This window comes from Cotesia glomerata, linkage group LG7 (genome assembly GCF_020080835.1).
Source record: "Cotesia glomerata isolate CgM1 linkage group LG7, MPM_Cglom_v2.3, whole genome shotgun sequence".
Taxonomy (NCBI): Eukaryota; Metazoa; Arthropoda; class Insecta; order Hymenoptera; family Braconidae; genus Cotesia; species Cotesia glomerata.
This window is the reverse complement of record NC_058164.1, coordinates 22537682-22559471: the sequence shown is the minus strand read 5'-3', so window position 1 is coordinate 22559471 and position 21790 is coordinate 22537682. Positions and strand designations below refer to the sequence as shown.

The 21790-nt window shown below is 32.6% G+C and overlaps 1 long non-coding RNA gene across 1 annotated transcript; it reads right to left on the bottom strand.

Moving 5' to 3' along the window:
• LOC123269876 lies at nt 1-4617 on the bottom strand. The gene is made up of 5 exons (XR_006510483.1): nt 3085-4617; nt 2753-2864; nt 1109-1936; nt 721-1022; nt 1-643 (listed from the first exon to the last, which is right to left on the bottom strand). It is a non-coding gene; the product is annotated as an uncharacterized LOC123269876 (long non-coding RNA).
• Between the last annotated feature and the right edge of the window lie 17173 nt (nt 4618-21790).

The window sequence follows — 21790 nt, the reverse complement described above, 5'->3', positions numbered from 1 at the left end:
TTTTTTTTATCAGATAGAAGATGTTAATCTTATCAATTAAAATTCAAGATGGGTTTCTCAGGTTTATTTCAATAAGATTTTTTAGGTCACTAACTTCGAAGTTTTTTTTAAAGTTTTCATCTTTTCTCTTTTTAATTGATTCCTTTTGTTGAAAGTTTTACCCAGAAAATATAGTCGCATAGTTATATAAAAATCGATTATATCTTTTGTTTTTTCGAGCTGATGGATCCCACATCCAACAAACGATAATTGTGGTAGCATACTTTCAATTCTATTCAATATTTTATATATGATGCCACGGCTTAACCCTACACTGCCAACAACATCTAAAAAAGCAGCTTCTAATTGCATGGTGAGTTGAAATAAATTGTCAGAAGCCCTCGATAGTCCTCCATATTTTTTCATCAAGTCAATAAACCGATCACGACAATTCGGTTCATCGTTAGATGATTGAAGAGTATAGAAGCATGATAAGCATTTACATTTTAATTTCATTTTTCTTACGATATACCCAGCCATATACGCTTGAACTTTTCGACTAGTAGACACAACATCATAATCATGATGTTTGAGGAACTCTAGAGTTGTTTAAATCCTCGATGTTGGTTCAGTAGTCAATGCTTCAGAGGCGTTTAAATCAATTCTTGATACGCAAGATGTATAATTCATTCATGTATAAGGTCATTCTCACTTACAGAACTTCCAATGGTATCATTAAACGAACTCACAGAACTTCCATTTGCATCGTTGGATGAATTATCGTTACAAATATCACCAATTGGCACAGCCCTTTCCAGCATCTTGTCAATTTTTTCTAACCACTCCATTCGTGGTTGACGAGACATTTTTAATGAATCTTCTGTTTTCATCAGAGTTTGAAGCAGTTCAACTCCAGTGACATTTGAGCCTTTTGGAGGCTTAATCATGGCATTGCAGCAATATAATCGGAAAACTTGACTAAACTGCTGGGGTGTTGGGTGATCATTGGCACCACAAGAATATCTCATGATTGAAAATAATCTCTGTAAAATACACAATTATAATTATATTATTATTATTAAAAATGGTAATACAAATCTGCGAATTGAATACTTCCTTAGGCCATTACCTCGAGATTGTCTTGAGTCAAACGTGATGTTATGAGATATTCGTATCCATAGTTATCGTGTAACTCTGATAAAATTTGTAGTGCTACTCGTAAGGTGACTTTAAAACCGGATATAGTGCTAGCAGATGTTGGAAAAGAATTTTTTTTTTATGTGGATTTAGGAGTCGCTTTTTTTGAGATCGTATTTTGTGGAATTACTTGATTTAAGGTTAAATTTTTTGATATGTATTGTCTAGGAGTGATTTTCTTTGAAACTGTATTTTTTGGATTAGAATTCTTTGGAGTAGAAGCATTAGGAGTTTTCGTGTGAGTATATATTTTTTCCCAATCTTCTAAAAACTTCAATAAAGTCCGAATTGCCTATGTTACAGGTAAAAGGAAATGAAAATTTGGAAAATATTCATGTACGGAGAAAAACATGTAAATAAAAATTGATAAAAATGTTTCGAGGATAAAAGTAATAATTGGAAGCGTCATAAAAATAATAAGCAACTATTCTACTTGGATATAAATTTCAAAAAGCATTTAGAAATTAGTAATGCGAATCGTAGTGTAATAAAGTGTTAGTATTGTTTATAATTTATTATCTCCAGCCAGCATCGATTATGGGTGATTTTTGTGTTATTACTCATCCAATTTGTCTTCTTCAGTTTTTCATTGAATAACGAAAAGTTTTAAAATCCACTGAAAACAGGAAAAATGATTGAATAGATTGAATTTTGCTTCAACTCCTTGGTTTTAATGATTTTGTTGATTGATTCCTGATTATGTATTCATAAAAACTGAATACAATCGAAGCAGTAAAATCCGCCATCAGCTGGAATAAATCTGTAAATTATTGAAATTTTTCTCAATTAATTTGTTATTATGATTTGTTATTTGAAGTTAATAATTGGTTAGAAAGCAAAATAAAAATTAGTAATAGTTATTTAAATTTTTATGAAGCAGCCTAAAAGCGGAAAATAATAATTAAAAAAAAATTAATTTGAGCTTGAAAGCAAAATAATACTTAAAGGTTAGTGAAAGCATTTCTAAATATTTGTAAAAGTAATTATTATTAGTAGTAAGTAATAATCATATATTATTAGTGAGTCACTATATTTTTAATATTATTATTATATTAAAATATGTAGATAAAAGTTAAAAGTATAAAAGTTAGCCAGAAAAAATTTTGGAAGCTAAAATTTTCTAATGTAGTATATATTAAACTATTTACTCCATTTTTTCAATTACCCATGGAATTTTATAATTTAAAAATTTGTCAAGTTATAAGTAAAGAACAATACTAAAAAAACTTAATAAAAATTATCCCATCGATTGAATTCACTTCATAATTAAAAAAAAAATATAGAACACAAGTAGTGTCCTCAATTTTTCTCAACAATGCTATTAGTGATAGTTGTTGATTTTTAGGAGTTCATTACTCTGATGTTTATTGCAAATTCTGTAAAATCCTCATTTTTTAATTATTATAATTATAAATTCGTACATCATGAATTAGTTTATTTTGCAAATAGAATTATTTTTTTACCATCGCAACAATCGACATAAAATTCTTAGGGTTTAATAATATCCATAGCAAAAAATCATCGTTAAGCAAACAATTTTGATTAATTTTGTTAATAAAACAATATGTTTTATTACCTGTTGTTGTTCACAAGTATCCTTAAAGTACAGAGCATTTTTAGCATCATGGGAAGTCATTGCTTGAATACCATCATCAATAACTTTAATGAATTTTTCATTGCCATTTTCTCTTTGCAAATAAAGAATTAAATAAAATAAATTTATATTATTTTTTCTTTCAGAATTTTTACAATCTGAGATGGTTACAGTTACCATCTTCGATTATAGCAGTTATAATTTTTAATAATTACAATTATCATTTTCGATAGTAATCGTTACCATTATTAATAGTAACTAGTACAATTGTCAATGATAATACCTATTATTTTGTGACTAATTAATTTTATTACCATTTCAGATACTAGGAGTTAATATTTTCGTATAGTAAATACTATTATTAATTTTTCTCCGTGTAGAGGTTAATGTTCAGTTGTTACGACTGACACCTGTGAAAATCACCAGCTGACTATTCTGTTGTTCGTCATATGTTTATATTATCGTGTGCGAGCCGCATTTTTATTTCTAATAGGGAGAAATGGCCATGCGCTACGAACAACAACATCGTAAACTCTCAAGGGCATACCGTTTCGAACCCTCCTTGCTCATAACTTTGCAATAAAACCAAATACCTAATTAATTAATTCAATAACATTGATATTGAGTAAGGCCAGTTTATGAATGAAAGATAGACATATTTGTTTTAAAAAATAGGTCGTTAGATTGATAAGACTCAGGATCCGGTTAAGATAATTAAAATAAGTGACGCAGAATAAGCAATTATTTCCGATTATATAACTTGGACAATCTGGAGCTCAGTTGCCATTACATAAACTGTTTTCTGAATTGACGGACGTAACTATTTTAGAAAATTGACATGCCTATTAAAGTGTAAGTGAAATTTACATCTACTAGTTAGTGGTTTGCGGAATCTCCAAAAGACTTATTACAGTGTTGTTACAGAGTTGACGTCGAACCCAATGAGCAAAAAAGAGGCGACTTCTGCTGTTTACCAAATTCATTGCAGTATGAAAAGACTACTCTAATCTTGATCATTGTCACTTTCATGTTTTTTTTTATCCTAGGCTGTGGATACATCAGTCTCCTTCTTGCGTATCACATCGTCTCATATTTTCGTAATTTTATTATCGTGTCATCAAAATAATCAGTGGTTCATCATAACATAGTATAAACATTCTAATGTCAGTATCCATCATTATACTTTGCTAACTATCTTCTACTGTATTCAACTATGAAATAAACCTAAGTACTACGTGTGTTCACCGCTTGCAAATAAAGCGTAGACAAACATTGTATAATAGTATTGTCAAACACCATAACTTACATATAAGGTATATAACTTCTACAAGTACTTCAAATGTCGCCCTAAGCACGTTTAACACGGCAGTCTGTCCCGAATTTCGTACCACACGTTTATCTACTAGGTTCCTCACAGTAAAAAAATGGAAAATAACTACGCTACTATTACTCATATAGAATTGGAACGTGATATTCATATTCCCTTGAAATGGCCAATTCGAGGGATTGAAAGCACCGTGCTTTCTTTAGCACAAAGAATGATAATGGACCGGATGCTGAGAAGTGCTTTCTGGAGGTCCAGAACATTCCTCCAAAACTTGTACGACATCCAACTCGAACTGGCTTTGTCAATATTTTTCAAAAAATATCCCATAAGTAAGATATTATTCTTGACAGTAGTCGTAATTGTTAATGATAATCAGGAAGATAAAATGACTTTGTTTGTTTTCCATTTCAGATAGATCGCAGACACTTTCCGTTGTGACGCTGCATTACCCAAGGATGACTGCTCTGTTAACAAAATGACCGCTCTTTAATAAAAATATTGTGTATTGTTAAGAAATAAAAAGGATCGTATGACAGTTAGTTGGTGATGATGAGAAAATTAAAAAAGTATTCGAAAAATTAAAAAAAAAATTTATAAATGTGAATATTGAGTACCATTTGTTTTAAAAATAGAGCAATAGAGCGATAAAAAAAAAGAATATTTATAAATAAGGCAAATTTAAATTATTAGTTAAGAATTAAAAAGTTGATTGTTATTTAAAAGTCGCTCTTGAGGAAAAGAAAAAGAGCTGTGAGAGATCACAGCGTCTTTGCGACTTAATAAATATTTTCTAATAATGAGTAATCTTTGGTACAACAAAAATGCCAGATGAAAATTTGTGAAAATCAACTAGAATTACTGAGAGCGACTTAGTTTGCTTACTGAAAACTATATGAACATACCGACATCATTCTGAAAGTCAGTGTTGAGTTGCTCTGTATGAAAATGATTTTTATAACAAACATATTTATTATTTACTGTAAAAAATATTGTTTCAATAACCAAAGTTTAAAAATCCAAATTTACTCGATGCAAATCACTTTAGAGATGTACTATCATTTAACAAATATTGCTAATGTACCCATGTTATCATTCAGTCAGGAAAATACTCTTATACATGTAACGAAATGAATTTTATTTTCCTATTTGTTGCTAGTTGTCTTTTTCAGTTATAAAAAAAAAAAACACTGACTCCGATAATTTCAGAGCCAAGTGTAGACTTCATGAGTAACATAAAAAATAGGATACGGCATAATTTTGTCGCGACGACTATTTTCGTTGAAAGAACAAAATTCTTATCATTTCGTTATACATATTGATATGTATGTATATATATATTTTCGTCATCACCAGTAGGTGTCTCTACCGAATACTGCTCTGGCTCGGGCGGTAACAACAAATCTTTAATTTTTCCTACAGATGACGACACATACTAATAAAGGGAACTACTATTACCCCTGGAATCATAGGGACCGGCTCTTAAGATAAACATTGCAAGCGAAAGCCAAAGCTGCAGTAAATTGTAGGTAGCTGATGCTAAAAGGGCCTCACCTAAGACCAAGACATCGTATGTTGGTGTAATGCCTCCAGGCTATAAGTAATTAATTATTTCACCTGTAACGGGCTTTTATGCCGCTCAATTGGCCCCTTAAATTAAATTAATTAAAACAATAAACTAAACAAAATGAATCTAAATTGATAAATAAAAGGGCGCCATCAGGATTTTTAATCACGGTTGTAACGAGTTTTTTATTCCGCTCAATTGGCCCCTTAAATTAAATTAATTAAAATAATAAATTAAACAAAATGAATCTAAATTAATAAATAAAAGGGCACCACCAGGATTTTCAATCACGGTTCCTGGAACCGGAACCAGAGCTGAGCTTATCTTACAGGGAGAGAGAGTGGAGGAAGGCGATCTGAAATAAATAAATTTTTATTTAACAATGGATCCAAAAATTTATTAATAACAAAATTATTTAACAAGTTTTGCACACTCGCACTCACACTATAATTAACTCAAAACTATAGCCTACTAACGGCTAACCAGAACTATTTTGTTACCTTGCATAAAGACCGCAGTGTGACAAGAATCGTCTAGCCTACTAACGGCTAACCAGAACTAAACTTGACTAACTAAACTTTAATTACTCTGCACAAAAACAACAGTGTGACAGAGTTCGTCTGGCCTGACGAGCGGCTAACCCAAACCTTAACAATACCTCACTCACTAAACATACTGACTAACTTCTAACTATCAACAAGACACCTCGTACAAAGACATCAGTGGACGAGGGCTCATTAACAACACTCTGCTACAGAAGCAACAGCCTAGTAACCGCAACGTAAGCCAAGAAGCCTCTGCAGCTCACACACATACCCCTTAAGTACCTAGCCAACGAAACACCTCGCACAGAGACTGCAATGCACGAGGGAACGCTGTTAACACTCACACACTCATAACCGACGCGTCTTCACACACACACTGATTTTACTTTAATTAATTTTATGAAAATTATTAACGAAATTTATTTCCAGAAAATTATTACATTAACTCTCAATTAAAACAATTCAGTCAATAGCTAGCCCTTAAATTATAAAACAATTTTCACGAATAATAATTTAATTCTCAAAAATTCGAACTAAAATCTGACGCCTAAATTTATTCCAATTCAATCACGAGTTTAATACTCAGCATTAAATAAATTTTCAGGAACATTCGACGTATAAATTTATTTCAATCCAACTCGTAATTTGTTTCTTAAAAATAATAAATACTTCTTATTAAAATTCAGCAATTAATTTTAACTAACTAAAATTCCCGGACTTAATAATCCACGTTTTTAATTAAATTCTAAGGAATTTTATCAAGATGATAAAATTAAAATTATTAAAATAGATTTCCAGAACTTAAATTCAATATACAAAAATAACCGCGTGGAATTTTCCGATTACAAAAATAATCAATCTTAATTGTGCTAAAATCTCAGTAAATCAATTCTCAATAAATAATATAATGTTAAATAAATATTTCCTTGTAACAAATAATATTAATTAATTATAATTAAATTGTTCTTAATAATAAATTATCACGTGAAATAATCAGTAAAGAATTTGCGCGCTCAAAATGGACGTCAATATTTGTTATTGCGTAGTAACCTTGTAGTTGACCTTGGGTACACGATAACTGCGTTGTAAAATTCGACCGACGCTTGCCTGATCCATGAGAAGACAAAGGAAGTTTCTCGAAGAATTTATTTCTCGGTTTTATTTTATTAAATAAAATAGTTGCAACTAAACCGATTTTTCAGATGTTCAGAATTATTTATAATTAATCGAGTAAATTATTATTATAAATTCTCACGACAATTAACACCACAAGGTCCTTGAGCAGTTCTCGGGTATAAACCCTCTTAAGGGACGCTCAACAGCAACTAACGTATCAAAATCAATTGCAATTAAATAATTATTGAATTATTATTATTATTATTAATCAATATTGAGAATAATTAGCCAGAGGAGAAGTAAACCGAGTATAAACCCCGCGGTCCACTCCTAGCCCACAGAGTAATTATTGATACCTTTTTTGAATATACGATGATATAACTCACTACTCGAGTTTGAAGTCTTAGATGTTGTTGGCTTCTTACGTCTGGTAACTACTCCGGGGATCGGTCCCTCTTGATTTCTGTGGCACACTGTCTGGCGGTTACACTACTTCTCCCTGACACAATGCATGGCTCACCTATATAATAACCCCCAAACTACCCCCTCCTACTCTCTCTTTAGGCCCGAAGATTGAGGCGCACCAGTGCTAGTCGAATAGTTATCGATCTCTCTAGTATATAGTATATAGTAGTACAGAGCGGATGTATTTTTTTTTTCTGTTAAACTTGAGTAGAAGTAATTATTCATACTGAGTGGTTATTTATAAAACATTTTTATAGTGAACTGTAAATTGAAAATTAAGCTTTTATTTGAAGTAATAATCTTTCGATTACTAAACGTAATACTAATTAAAATCTACAAAATACCTCTCAAATATTAAAGTTTAAGGTTATAGTGAAAGTAATAGTTGTCGATTATAATTTTTTGTGTGCTGCCATCTAGTGAAATTTTTCATAATGTCTATGTCATGTGGATTGTGTTTGAGGTCGATAACAGAACAGGCGGCAGCGGTCCAAAGTGGCGCCGCGTGTAAACATTATTTCCATGACAACTGTGTCAAAATCCGGTATTGTTTACCTTCCAAGACACGTGCGGCGGGGAAAATTGTAGACAGCTGTCCAGTCTGCACTGCTGACGTTTCGGGATTGCTGATGGAAATTAATACTAAACTTAAAAAAATGGATGCTATTGAGGGAAAACTTGATAATTTTGCTGGAACTATGAATGCTATTGCTGATCAGGTTCAGAAGCTGGCAACTGACTATGGTAAACTCCAAAAAAATGTTAAATCTTTGGAGGCTAGAATAGTGAAGGTCGAAAATAATAAGTTACCAGCGAATCTCGATGCGACATTTTTAGAAGAAATAAAGGATGCTGCGAAAGGTATATCAGATGGAAGCTTGGAACTTAGGACGTTACAACTAGAATCTCAGCTTCTAGCTGATGAGATTACTGTGGGAGGTTTTCCTGAATCAGCTGATGAAAAATTAGCTGATATTGTTCTACTGTTATCTAAGAAACTCAAAGTTCGTGTAACTGATAATGAAATCATCAAAACTGAGCGTATGGGTACCAAGATCCGAAACAGAAATCGTGATTTACGTGTAAAATTTAGTAATCAGAAGTATATTGACAGTTTTATGAACAATATCAAAGGCAACATAGTTAAAGTAGGTGACTTGATACCAGATGCTCAATCACCTGAAGCTCCTATCTACTTACATCGCAGACATCCGGCATCTTTATATAAACTTCGACAGCAAATACGAAAGAAGTATCCAAATCTTCAGCCAAAGAATATTTGGATTTCATTTTCGACTGTGAATGTAAGATATGCTGATGATAAGTCGCCAGTTAAGCTGCGACCATCAACGGGACTTGAGCCGCTTGCAGATGTTCTTGAATAACAAGTATCAGCTCCCTCATTGCCTGTACCTGCTTCTTTAATAACTACATTTACTTCATCGCGTCGTAGTTTAAATAATTATTTAAAAGTTTGTCATATTAATGCGCAATCGCTCAGAAATGAGCAACACTTTGAACTCTTTAAAGAATATTTTAGATCTCATCACTATGATATAATTGCTGTCTCTGAAACATGGCTTAATCATCTGATATCGGACACTCTAGTTTCATTACCATCTTATACGCTGTATCGGCACGATCGTGGTCTTCGGAGTGGTGGTGGGGTTGCTCTTTATGTCCGAAACGAATTAAGATCTAAGTATGTAGCATCCTCAGCTAACAATTAGGATAAACATCCTGAATATTTATTTGTTGAAGTTTCAGCATCTCTGAGAGACAAAATACTTATTGGAGCAATCTACAAACCTCCCAACATAGGGCATCTTGATGATCTAGAGGATGAGCTTGAAACTCTCATGGTTTCATACAACAATATCATACTATTAGGAGAATTTAACTCTGATCTTAGCAAAAAATGTTTTTACGGAGATCAGCTTCGTAGCTTTTGTACTAGCCTCAACCTGGACATTGTAGACTATCAGCCAACTCACCATTTACGTGAATCTGATTCGTGGATTGATGTCTGTATAGTTGACGATCTTCATAAAGTCTTGCAATCTGATCAATCATTGGAACCCTTCTTATCTAATCATGACGTAATATCTATTACATATAGATATAAGTTTGACCAGCAGCAATTGAACAGCTTCAGGTGTCGTAATTGGAATACAGTAGATGATAATAAACTACGTGATCTGTGTCATGGTATTGATAATCACATTGATGGAATATATGATACAGCTGATGAAATGAATTGTGCATTACATGAATATCTGGATAATGTTATTAATACTTTTGCCCCGGAAAGAACTGTTTATCCACGTCGTCCTCCGGCTCCATGGTTTAAGCCAGACATTAAAGATCTTCAAAATCGACGGGACAAGCTGTATCGTATTTTCAAAAGAACTGGTTATGCGTACAGAGAATATTCAAATGTAAAGCGGCTGGTAAAACAAAGGTTAACTAGAGAGAAGAAGCGATATTTTGATCGACAACTAAGCATGACAAAAAATTCACGGGCGCTTTGGAATGACCTCAGAAGGCTGGGCTTAATTAAGAGTAAAAAAACGGAGTTAGTACTGAGAGTTGATTTTGATGAACTAAATAATCACTTTATAGAATCATCAGGTAATACTAATGAATCACAAGTAATCGCGGAGGATATCACATATATGTACAATCAAAATTATGATGAGCGCTTTACTTTCCAAGAACTAATACCAGTCCCAAAGAAGGCTCATGCAACCAACTGTGAAGATTTTCGACCGATTTCTCTGCTATCAAGTTTATCGAAGGCATTGGAGAGATGTGTACATGACCAAATAGTTATGTATATTAATGGTAACAATTATGCTGATGAGCGACAAATGGCATTTAAGGAAGGTCTAAGTACTCAGACTGCTGTGATTAAACTTTGTGATGACATTCGTCTAGGAATTGATGAGTCCAAGGTGACAATAGCTGTATTCTTTGACTTTAGTAAAGCATTTGATTCAGTTAACCATCAAAGATTGTTACAAAAACTATTATTTATGAACTTCTCTGATAATGCTATTGAATGGATTCGGTCATATTTGTCTCAGCGAGTGCAATCAGTTCGGAACAATCAGCTGACAACTGTAGATAATTTCAAAATGCATCTTTTTCATTTTTTCTGGCTAATGACAATTAAAATCATTATTATATTTGTTTAATTAATTATAATTTCTGTTTCAAAGTGTCTCAAAGTGTTTATAAATTTACTAACTAACTACTGTAAATTTATTAAGTAACTTTATTGTATTTAGGTAACTTTAAAACCTTGCTGTTGCTATATTATCAAACTTACAGTACTACTGTAATTGTATTTTTATACTGTATACTTATATATATATATATATATATATATATATATATATATATATATATATATATATATATATATATATATATATACATATATAAAATGTATTGCTTATTGATGGCCTTGAGGGAGCTTCGGCTCTAAGGATAAATAAATATCTATCTATCTATATATCTATCTATCTATCTATCTCTGGCGACTTATCGATGCAGGGTAATTTTACCCTGTTACACGATTCCTGGAACCGGAACCAGAGCTGAGCTTATCTTACAGGGAGAGAGAGTGGAGGAAGGTGTTCTGAAATAAATAAATTTTTATTTAACAATATAACCGGTATTTATTAATAACAAAATCAAATTAACAATTTATGCACTCTCACACACACACACACACTATAATCAACTTAAAAATACAGCCTAACTGTCGGCTGACCAGATCCAAAATTCACTCTGCAAAAAGACTGGTTGGTTTACAACAATCTTTTCTGCCCTCTGACCGGAAAGTGGCAACGCTGCTCTAAACGAAGTTGCCACATTCCGGCTACGTCGAGCAGAAAAATAGTATACATACCTTGGCCCCGTAAAAAGTAAAGCCTCAGACCACATGTTTGTCAACCTTGGCTTCACCTCGGCCAACAATCACATGTGATCTGAAACTTTTTTTATTTTACTGGCCTAGGTATGTAATATAATATTTAGCCATTGAACCTTCCTCCTGACCAATAAGTTACCCCTTCATCAACAAATGGAAGATTTTAGTTCCTAACGACTTGTTTTTTGTTACAGATTAGCATCAGAAAGTCATCATTTTCCTCCTTGTCATCGCTATCATTTCTGGATCAATAGTGTCACTATTGTCAATTTACTTGACAATTACTTTTTAAAAATAAGTCATTGAACATATTGTGTAAGCATTCTATTTTTATACCCTAAGATTATGAAATAAAACAACTCGTTACTGTAGCAATATTGTTTGCTTTCTATTTGGATCAAGTGGTAAGATAGTCACTATACCACACAGGGGGTAGATCAACACGACAACATCCAATTATTTAGGTTCTAACAAATATAACGTACCTAACTTATATAACTTATGACGTTGCACTTTTACAGTTAACATAACAGCTTGTTAAATTTTAGATCCGAATGACTGGCACATCCGCGCGTTAATTTATACGCTTTTTTAACGACTCTTACACACATGACCATAATTTATCCTAGCACTAAACTAATTACACTATTTATACAACAGCTCGACAAATTTATCTAGGCTGCAACGTTTCATCACCATTCCAAGTAGTTTTTTTCAAACGTACATTACGAATACCGAATAGCACTTCCCGTCAGGCGTAGTGTTTCTGTCATCCACCTTCCTAAACCACCAATTATAGTCGATCTCTATCAGTTCTGCAGTAACACCATTGTACGTCCCTTTAGCACCTTGCGAATATTTGTGCGTTACCTGCCATGTTACAATAGTACTAACCAATTCTTTATGGAGCGTCGTAAAGGACAGGACCTTCCACTCATTCGGGACCATTAATTTCAATAACATGATGAAAGCGCTTGGTAGTCTCGCTATCAATGGTTCAGGCGCAATGTCAAGACACTTTATATAAAAAAGTTTGAAATATTCGTTAAATACTCGACTGATAAATGGAACAAGTTTTTATTAAATATACACAAAAATTACAATGCCAACATACGTTCGTAAAATACAATCGCGCACTTGAAAATGAATCATGCAGGAAAATGCAACGCTCTGTTATTGTTATGATAACATATAACCCATCTAACTACCAAGAATTAGTCTGTTTGTGCTAGTTTTGTTAATAACTAATTAGAAAGAGAAAGCAGCCGTTGTGATTCATCAGGCATCATAGTTGGATGTTCATAGATTGATCTTACTATTAGTGCGTCACGAGTGAGACGCAGCGTCACTCCGTCTACGCCCCTTTATCTGACGTCATCGCTTACGATTATTTCTTCAAGACTCAGTGCATCATTCGATCGTGAAAAACTAACGTTATCTAGTAGTTTATCGCATTAAGTACAATTAATAATATGACTCAAGAAAAAGATATGGAACCGCTTGCTAAACAATTTCATGAAGCAAAATTACTAAGTTCCTCAGATTTCTAGATCGCAAACTTTACTGGTAGTGAAAGTCTCAAATCTTATATACTTAGTACGAAAATCTACGACGATCCGACCAGGAGATTTTACAATGTAGAAATTTATAAATTTGTGCTTGATAATAGACAACAACTCGTTACTCAACACAATCCATCAATAAATTTATTTTTAAATAAAGAGTAAATTACTGAAAAAAAAAAAAAAAAAATCACACAGGGTCTTTATTGGGTTCATTGCGCAAAAAACGAATAATATTGACTGCGTTTACTCTAATGCGCATCGAAAGATATGACACAAATGTACAAGGTAATTCCATGTTTACTTTTTACTTCGATTTCACAAGGAATTCCTACACTTTTGCCTATAATTTCGTAAGAATCATAAAATATAAAATCAGTCGTCTGGCACGCATCTCCAAATTCGTCTACATATTTTTTTTTTATACCTTAGTCGAAAGTACGCATCTTTTGCACCTATTTCGAGGCAAAAAGTTAAAGATTCATGCATTAGTAAAGCTACACATTTGCTCTCTATAACAGCGGGAGCATAAAATGCTTTCGTTACCGCGACTGACATTAGTCATTTGTTACTAACTATGTTTTGTTTACGCTGATCATTTACGATTGATGTTACAATACAACTTGGTTATATTTCTTTCTTTTTTCTACTTACATGAAATATTTCATATATAGATAGAGATATAGATAAAGATATAACTGCCGTAAGAGTGAGTAGATCATCCGATGTAACTTATAACCAGATTGTACTGTACTAAGATTTAGTTTGACAGTGACGTGTGTAAAATGGATCAACTTTATGTAATTAATGAATTATTTAGAAAAATGTACGCAGTAATAACAATTTAATTTGATTTTTATTAATTATTGTTAATTTTCAGATAATATGCTCGTTTTTTTTTATTTTTAACCGAAAATAATCTTTATTATGTTTGTTGAATTCAAGAAATTTCAGTTTCATTTAAGGAAGTTCGAGCGTAACTAATGAGTCAAAATAATGTTAAAATTTTTTTTTAATTTTAGTCTTCCCAATATTCGTCAAAATTCTGTATTTTAATTTAAAATAATTTAAATAATTTAATAATTGATGATTTTTACTTATTTAATAAAGTAAAGTAATAAAATGACTTTTGTATTTATTACTTGCCGAAATAAATAAACAGATTTGGTAATAGCGCGCTTGATTATACCCATAACTGAGACGTGGATGAGTTTGTGAGTTAAGCATTTCTCTCTCTGTAACTATATTTCTATCTTTTTCTTTTTTCTCAGCTGTGACGCGATGTTGTGAAATCTTTATTCGAATAAATAGCTGATGATAAACGAGTTACAAACATAAAATTTGACTTTAAATATTTCAAAAATTATATCGGTAATGTATTATTATTAAATTGTTTTTATGTTTTGCAATAATCCAAGTTTCTTGTGTATAGTTTTTTATCCGTTAAAGTTGGGAGGTTAATACTGAAAAAAATAATTAAAGTCTCGACAAAAGTTTGTCCGCCATAATAGCCCGTGTATAAGGAGATAAAATATGTGATTTTTTAAATTTAATATCTAAGTAACTAAATGGTGAATCTTTTTAAAATTTTGGGATTAAATAAATGACGTATTTATTTATACGTATACTAAATTTCAAAGCTCAAAGTTGGAAATTATTTTTTACATTAGATTCGCTCAAACTTTCTTAATCTTAAAATTTTTCAAAAAAAATGTTTGTTAATTATTTTTCATTTTATTTTACATTAATTTTTTTGTAGTTGATGCTCTTCGAGCTCAAAATTACAATTTATGTGTTATTTTGAGCTCTCCGAGCTCAAAGAGTTAGCTGTTCTATGTTTTTGAGCTCTTCGAGATCAAAAGCCTTATAAAAGTTTGATAAAACACTACACTTTAAATTTTCAAACTGCAATTACTTTTGAATGAATAAACCGATTTTTACGCGGTTGGCAGCATTCAACGCAGTTTTTTGAATACTATAATTTACTTTTAAACCCAAATTAATCAGACTAGAAATTTGGGAGAAATTTTAAAAATTTACTTTTTCCGAATTTGTTCGACAACGATAACTCACGAACCAATCAACCGATTTCGACGTTCTTGTATAAGATCGACGTGGTTTTTTAAGCTTTAATAATTATTTCATTCTATCAAGAACAATCTGCAAAGAAATGCCAAAGTTATGTAAAAAAAAAAACACTTTTTTTGAAATTTTTCGTTCACGATATCTCTCGAACGAATCAACCAATTTTGACCAGATTAGCGGCAATCAACGTCTTTTTTTAAGGTTAAGAGCTGAATAGTTTTTGGAGTTGATCAATTGAGCAGTTAAAGAGTTATTCTAAGAAACCTCATTTGAAAAAAACTTTTTTTCGTAGTTTTTTTGAAATTTCTCGAAATCTATCCGTCCGAATCAGTTTAAATTTACAGGAAATTTAAGTTAGAGATAATTCTTTGGAACGTCGTTTGTTAGGTTCCGATCGGTATAGTCGTTTAAAAATTATAAGAGGTTCACATACACACACACATACACACACACACACACACACACACACACACACACACACACACACACACACACACACACACACACACACACACACACACACACACACAAACACACACACACACACACACACAAACACACGTACACACAAACACATACACATACATACATACATACAGGCATAGTAACAACATCACGGGAGTAGTCAGGGAAACTTCTTGTGACCTGAAAATGTTGAGATTTGATGAAAGCTCGATTTTTGCAAAACGGGGTAAAACCAATAACTTCCCTATTTTAGAAAATCTTCGATTTTCTTAGCGGGAAGTTAAAAATATAAAAGTTACAAACAGATACAGTAATCCATAAGCATTAGAGAGCTTTTCTAATGTAACATACAAAAACGGAAGAACTGGTCAGGGCCAGTACATTACTGCCAGTCCCTGGTTGTTTATTATGAATCATAATTTATGATATTGTACTGCCACAATGTAAGCATTTTTAGTATTAATAGTTTTGTTAACTAGTAAAGAAAAATAAATTGTATTTTGATGGCAGTTTTCTTTGAATCTAAAAGCTAAAACTGTTAAAACCTAAAAGTACTTATAAGTAAGCTTATACCTATTCGGTATAGTAGGTCCGAAGGAGGAGCGAGGACGTAGTAGCTGAGGATTCTCCCTTAAAATTCTTTCATCATTTTCAATTATTTTCTGCAGGTTCGTAACTTCATCCACTGACATGCATAATCTGTATCTGTTGGTTTGGGCCATCTCACAAATTGTTTCAACTTTTTTCAGTTTTCCATTGACTTTTTTATCGACCGGGCAACATTCGTCGAAATTTCCACACTGAAAAAATGAAATAAGAAAAAATTGTTTACAATTACCCTGATAGCCAAGTTGGTGGCAACTTTCTGACAATCTACTGCCGCAACTTGTCACCAAGTTAGCGGCAACTCTTGGAAATGAACTCAGTTGGTGTCAACTTGTTGACCAAGTTGTCGACAAAAGTTGCTTCTGAAACTTTTTCACACCAAGTTGACGACAAGTTTCTCAAGAAATTTGGCGGCATATTGCGGCAGTATATTGGGCTCTTTTTTCTCAGAAACTTGTCGCCAACTTGACGCCAACAGTTACAAATTCAAAAGTTGATCGCAAGTTGTCGCTAAGTTGGTGGCAACTATCTGACACCAACTTGGTTGGTCTGAAACTCTGGCTATCAGGGCATAATCGTTATTAAAGTACATGGCAGGAGTTAATCACCACCATCACAATTCATGTCAGCGTATCGATGTGATCATAATTTTAGGGATACAAATTCTAAGGACGTTCTTGGCTCCATTTATAAGACTAGTCTAGACTTTGACCTTGCCATAGTCGTTGGACGCATTAATTTTTTAAAGTGATGTCAGACACACTTGAAAGTCATACCAAAGTCGGTGGTAGGACAAACAATCGATATAAATGTGGGGATATATAAAAGGCCAGGAGGATCACCTAGCTACCATTATTCACTTGAAGGCCGGCTTTATCGGTCAGGTTCACGTTCTTAAACTCTAATGTGTCTAAAACTAAAGAGCAATGTGAGTATAAGCTACCGACATATCTAATTAAGTTTAAGCCAACTCCTCCCTTCAAGCTCATTTTTGATTCATAATTATCAACGAACAAAGCATATTGCACACCTCATAGCTAGAGAACGTTTGAGGTAGCCCTTTATTTTCAACATGTTAAGGCCACTCAATTTTCTGGTTTTAAAATTTCTCTACCACAATCATATTGCCCTTAAAGGCCAAAATATGTACACTTTTATCAAGATAAATTAAAGTCATTACAATTTTTTATTGTATTTTCCGTTTCTGTGTCAGCTACGAACAATAAATTTTGTTTTTTCATTTCAAAAGTCAGCAAAACAACTTAATTTCCATTTAAAAATAATGTATGCGCTATAAGGCATTAAATTTTAAATTTTAATAGTATATTACACTATTAGGGCAGAAAGTTTGAGATTTCTGCACTGCGCGCCATGATGCCCGAGGCGTAGCCGAGAGCATCACGGCGCGTAGTTCAGAGCTCTCAAACTTCTGCCCGTGTAGTGTATACTATTTTTTTTTATAGCCGGTCGAAAGTACGTAAAATATTTCATGTACTGTATCGAAAAAAAAATTGATGCCTGCCCCCGATATTTGCGGCATGAGCGAAGCGAGTGCTGCTGGTCGGGGGGGGGGGGGAGGCATCAAATAAAAAAAAATGAATGTAAAATCAAATAAAAAATAATTAAAAAACATTTTTAACTTCCCGCTAAGAAAATCGAAGATTTTCAAAAATCGGAAAGTTATTGTTTTCACCCCGTTTTGCAAAAATCGAGTTTTCATCAGATCTCGACGTTTGAAGGTCAAAATTTGAGATTCTTTGTGAGGCTTGAAAAACTGCGTCGAATGCTGCCAACCGCGTGAAAATCGGTTTATTCATTCAAAAGTTATTGCGGTTTAAAAATTCAAAAAATAGTGTCTTATCAAATCTCTATTAGACTTTTGAGCTTGAAGAGCTCAAAAGCATAGGAAAGCAATCTCTTTGAGCTCGGAGAACTCAAAATAACCCATAAATTGTATTTTTAAGCTCGAAGAGCTCAAAAACGTCATTGGTGCAATTTTAAGCGCCTAAGTATGGAATTAGCGGGAAGTTGCAGGGATGGCCTTCAGGGTCAACCGTTTTTCTAATTTTTTTTTTTAATTTTTAGATTAAATAAAACTGAAATTTCTTGTATTCAACAAACATAATAAAGATTATTCTCGGTTAAAAATAGAAAAAACGAGCATATTATCTGAAAATTAACAATAATTAATAAAAATCAAATTAAATTGTTGTTACTGCGTACATTTTTCTAAATAATTCATTAATTAAATAAAGTTGATGGATTTTACACACGTCACTGTCAAACTGAATCTCACTACAGTACAACCTGGTTATAAGTTACATCGGATGATCTATTCACTCTTACGACAGTTATATTTTTATCTATATCTCTATCTATATATGAAATATTTCATGTAAGTAGAAGAAAGAAAGAAATATAACCAAATTGTATTGTACCATCAATCGTAAATGATCAGCGTAAACAAAACATAGTTAGTAACAAATGACTAATGTCAGTCGCGGTAGCGAAAGCATTTACTCCCGCTGTTTCTATAGAAGGCGAATGTGTAGCTTAATCAATGCACGAATCTTTAATTTTCTGCCTCGAAATAGGTGCAAAAGATGCGTACTTTCGACCGAGATATAAAGAAAAGACTATTTTTATTTTCAGTGTGATCTCCAATCAAAGTCGTGCTGTCAATAAAGTGAAATTGGAAACAGTAGCTTACTAGTTAAAAACATACACTGTGATTACCTAGAAACAAGAGTTTGCCTTGGAGCAGATCAAATTTATCGGCTACCATCTGATATCGGAACAACTTTATTTGAAAGTTTTAAATTTATATTTTCAAATTTTATTAAACCATTGGAACTTCCATCGAACAAGGATTGATAACTCTATCGTCCAACTTCGAAAGCTTCATAACAATTGACGCTTTCAGATCCAGTAGCTCCATTAGCCAGAGACATTATTTTGCTATTTTCCGGGAACGGTGGATGATCTCGAAGCCATGATACGAATGTGTTAAGATCTTTTGTATCTCTTTTGATTCTTGAGGTTCGCAAAGTCTTGTGCTGTTCGCTCGATGTTGCGTAGATTCCTACAAATTCTTCGAGGGCCAAACAAATTTCAACAGAAGATGGTAACGACAAGACCCAATTAGTTGTTATGCTTGGCGATGCTCCACGTCCAGGTGCAATTGCCTCAACACTATGTAATCTCATAAGTGTCTGCTCTGTGGACATATCCGACCAAACTCCACTGTAAAATTTTCGAGTTCTGATTGTAAAGCATCCTTCGGTCGTGAATTGCCTGTATTCTTTTTCTAAATCTTGAAGGTTATTATCTATCAGTTTGCTATCAGTTTGCTCTCGATGTATTGGGGGGAATTCGCATTTGGAACTTCAGTTTTCAAAGATTGTATGGCATCATTGTAAACTCGTCTCGCATTTTCAATCATTTTTTTTTTCAAAAATATCATCTCTTGTAGGTACAAATGAGTTGATTTCACGTACGGCCATCGACCTCCACTATGAAAAATTGGGGTCATTTCTTTAATGCTGGACAGCATTTTTTTTTTCTACTAGATTTACATTTTCTGGTACTCGGAGTTTCACTGCAGCTGATAAATCATCAAAAACATTTTCTGCAGCTTCTCTAAGACGCATAGCTACATCAGATTTTCCAGTAACTCGATGTATAGCTTGTCTTTTCAAAACTGCTTTACGCGCTTCACTTTCAGTAGTGTAAATTTTATTACAGATTAAACAATACTTCTCATAGTCAAAGTCACTAACATCCACTGCTGATGAAGAGGTTGCATCTTGATCGAGGCATGTCCTTTGTTTTTTAGCAGCCTTTGTAGGATCAGAATGATCTCTACTATGAAGATACTTGAGTCGACAGCGTTCATGAAAAATATCTGATTGCCGAGTTTCCCGTCGTTTATGTAATTCATCGTCATGAATTTTACTCACGTCAATAAATCGTTGAAGACCTCTTTAATGAACTTCAGTGGTTCGTTCTCCAGATAAAGATAGCTTACAAATAACACAAACACCTTCATAACTTGCAGACATTTTCTGATAATGTACAAATGAATAAATATTAATATTCACAATTTATTACAAAGTAATACTTCAAGTAATGAAGACCAAAAATTCACTTCGAAAACACGATAACACTGTATATATTTTATACAAACTTTAAATTTTCAGAGTTAATATTTCGACAACGATTTTTCAATAATACATGTGGACGTTAAAGAAACTCGTCACTAAGTGAAACGTGGAAATAAATTTTGAACCTGGTTTCTAGTTATCTGTGGCTATTGGCAGATGTTTCCAATACTATGAATACATTTACATACACATACATATTATCTATAAATACTCAAGTTGTAAATCTGAGTACATATTGTTCGACACAATAGAGGTTCAATACAAAGAATCCTTAAAACCCTAACGATCGAAAAATTGCCACGTAAATGGACTCAGGTAACTGAGGGAACTCAGGTAAGTAAACTGTTTTTGAGAGTTGTAGTAATAGTTAAGAGTAATTTAGTAATTAAAATATAGTTATTATTCGATTACTTGCAATTTTTCCTCCCTTCGTAAAATGTATATAATGACTTTTAAAATGTTTAAGTATTAATGAATTTTTAATTAAAAATTTTACAGTTTCTATTGTTGTAATGAAAATTTGTTCATTATGATTAATATATTTTACACGCAGCATGCAGTTAGAATTCATCCTATGACAAACAATTGTTTTTTCATCAATTATAAAATTAAAATTTTTAAAAATATTCAGCACTTATTCATTGAGTTTGGTCCGCAAGTTACGAGAGTTTAAATTAAGCCACGCCCCTTGTAGTTCGCGCGAGTGCTAGTAGCGCGGCTTCTACTTACTTTTCTATGTCGGTAAATCGGTGACGCTTAGTTTGTTTAGTAACTAACTTTAAAAATTAAAAAAAAAAATACACAGCTTTATATAAAAAACTGTTTTCACTATTGCATTTGTTGGTATTTCATTTATAAAAAAAAAAAAAAACTTACATAAGTATTTCGCGATGGATAATTGTATTTAAAATACAATTTACTATGGCTTCTGGGTGGCTGTAAACAATTATTTATTTATAACTAATTTTCCATTTCACACATTTACTGCCAAACTTGGAATTTCATTCCTGATATATTTTAGAATTTAAAAAAAAAAAACTCCAGGTCCTTGTCTATTAGTCGAAAGTAGCCTCTACAATAAAATGATTGGTCTATCAAGACTCTTTTGAAGTGACTTATAGAAATAAATAGTAATTTGACATGATCATTTCCACGTTCTTTTAAACTCCCCGCTATGAAAATATA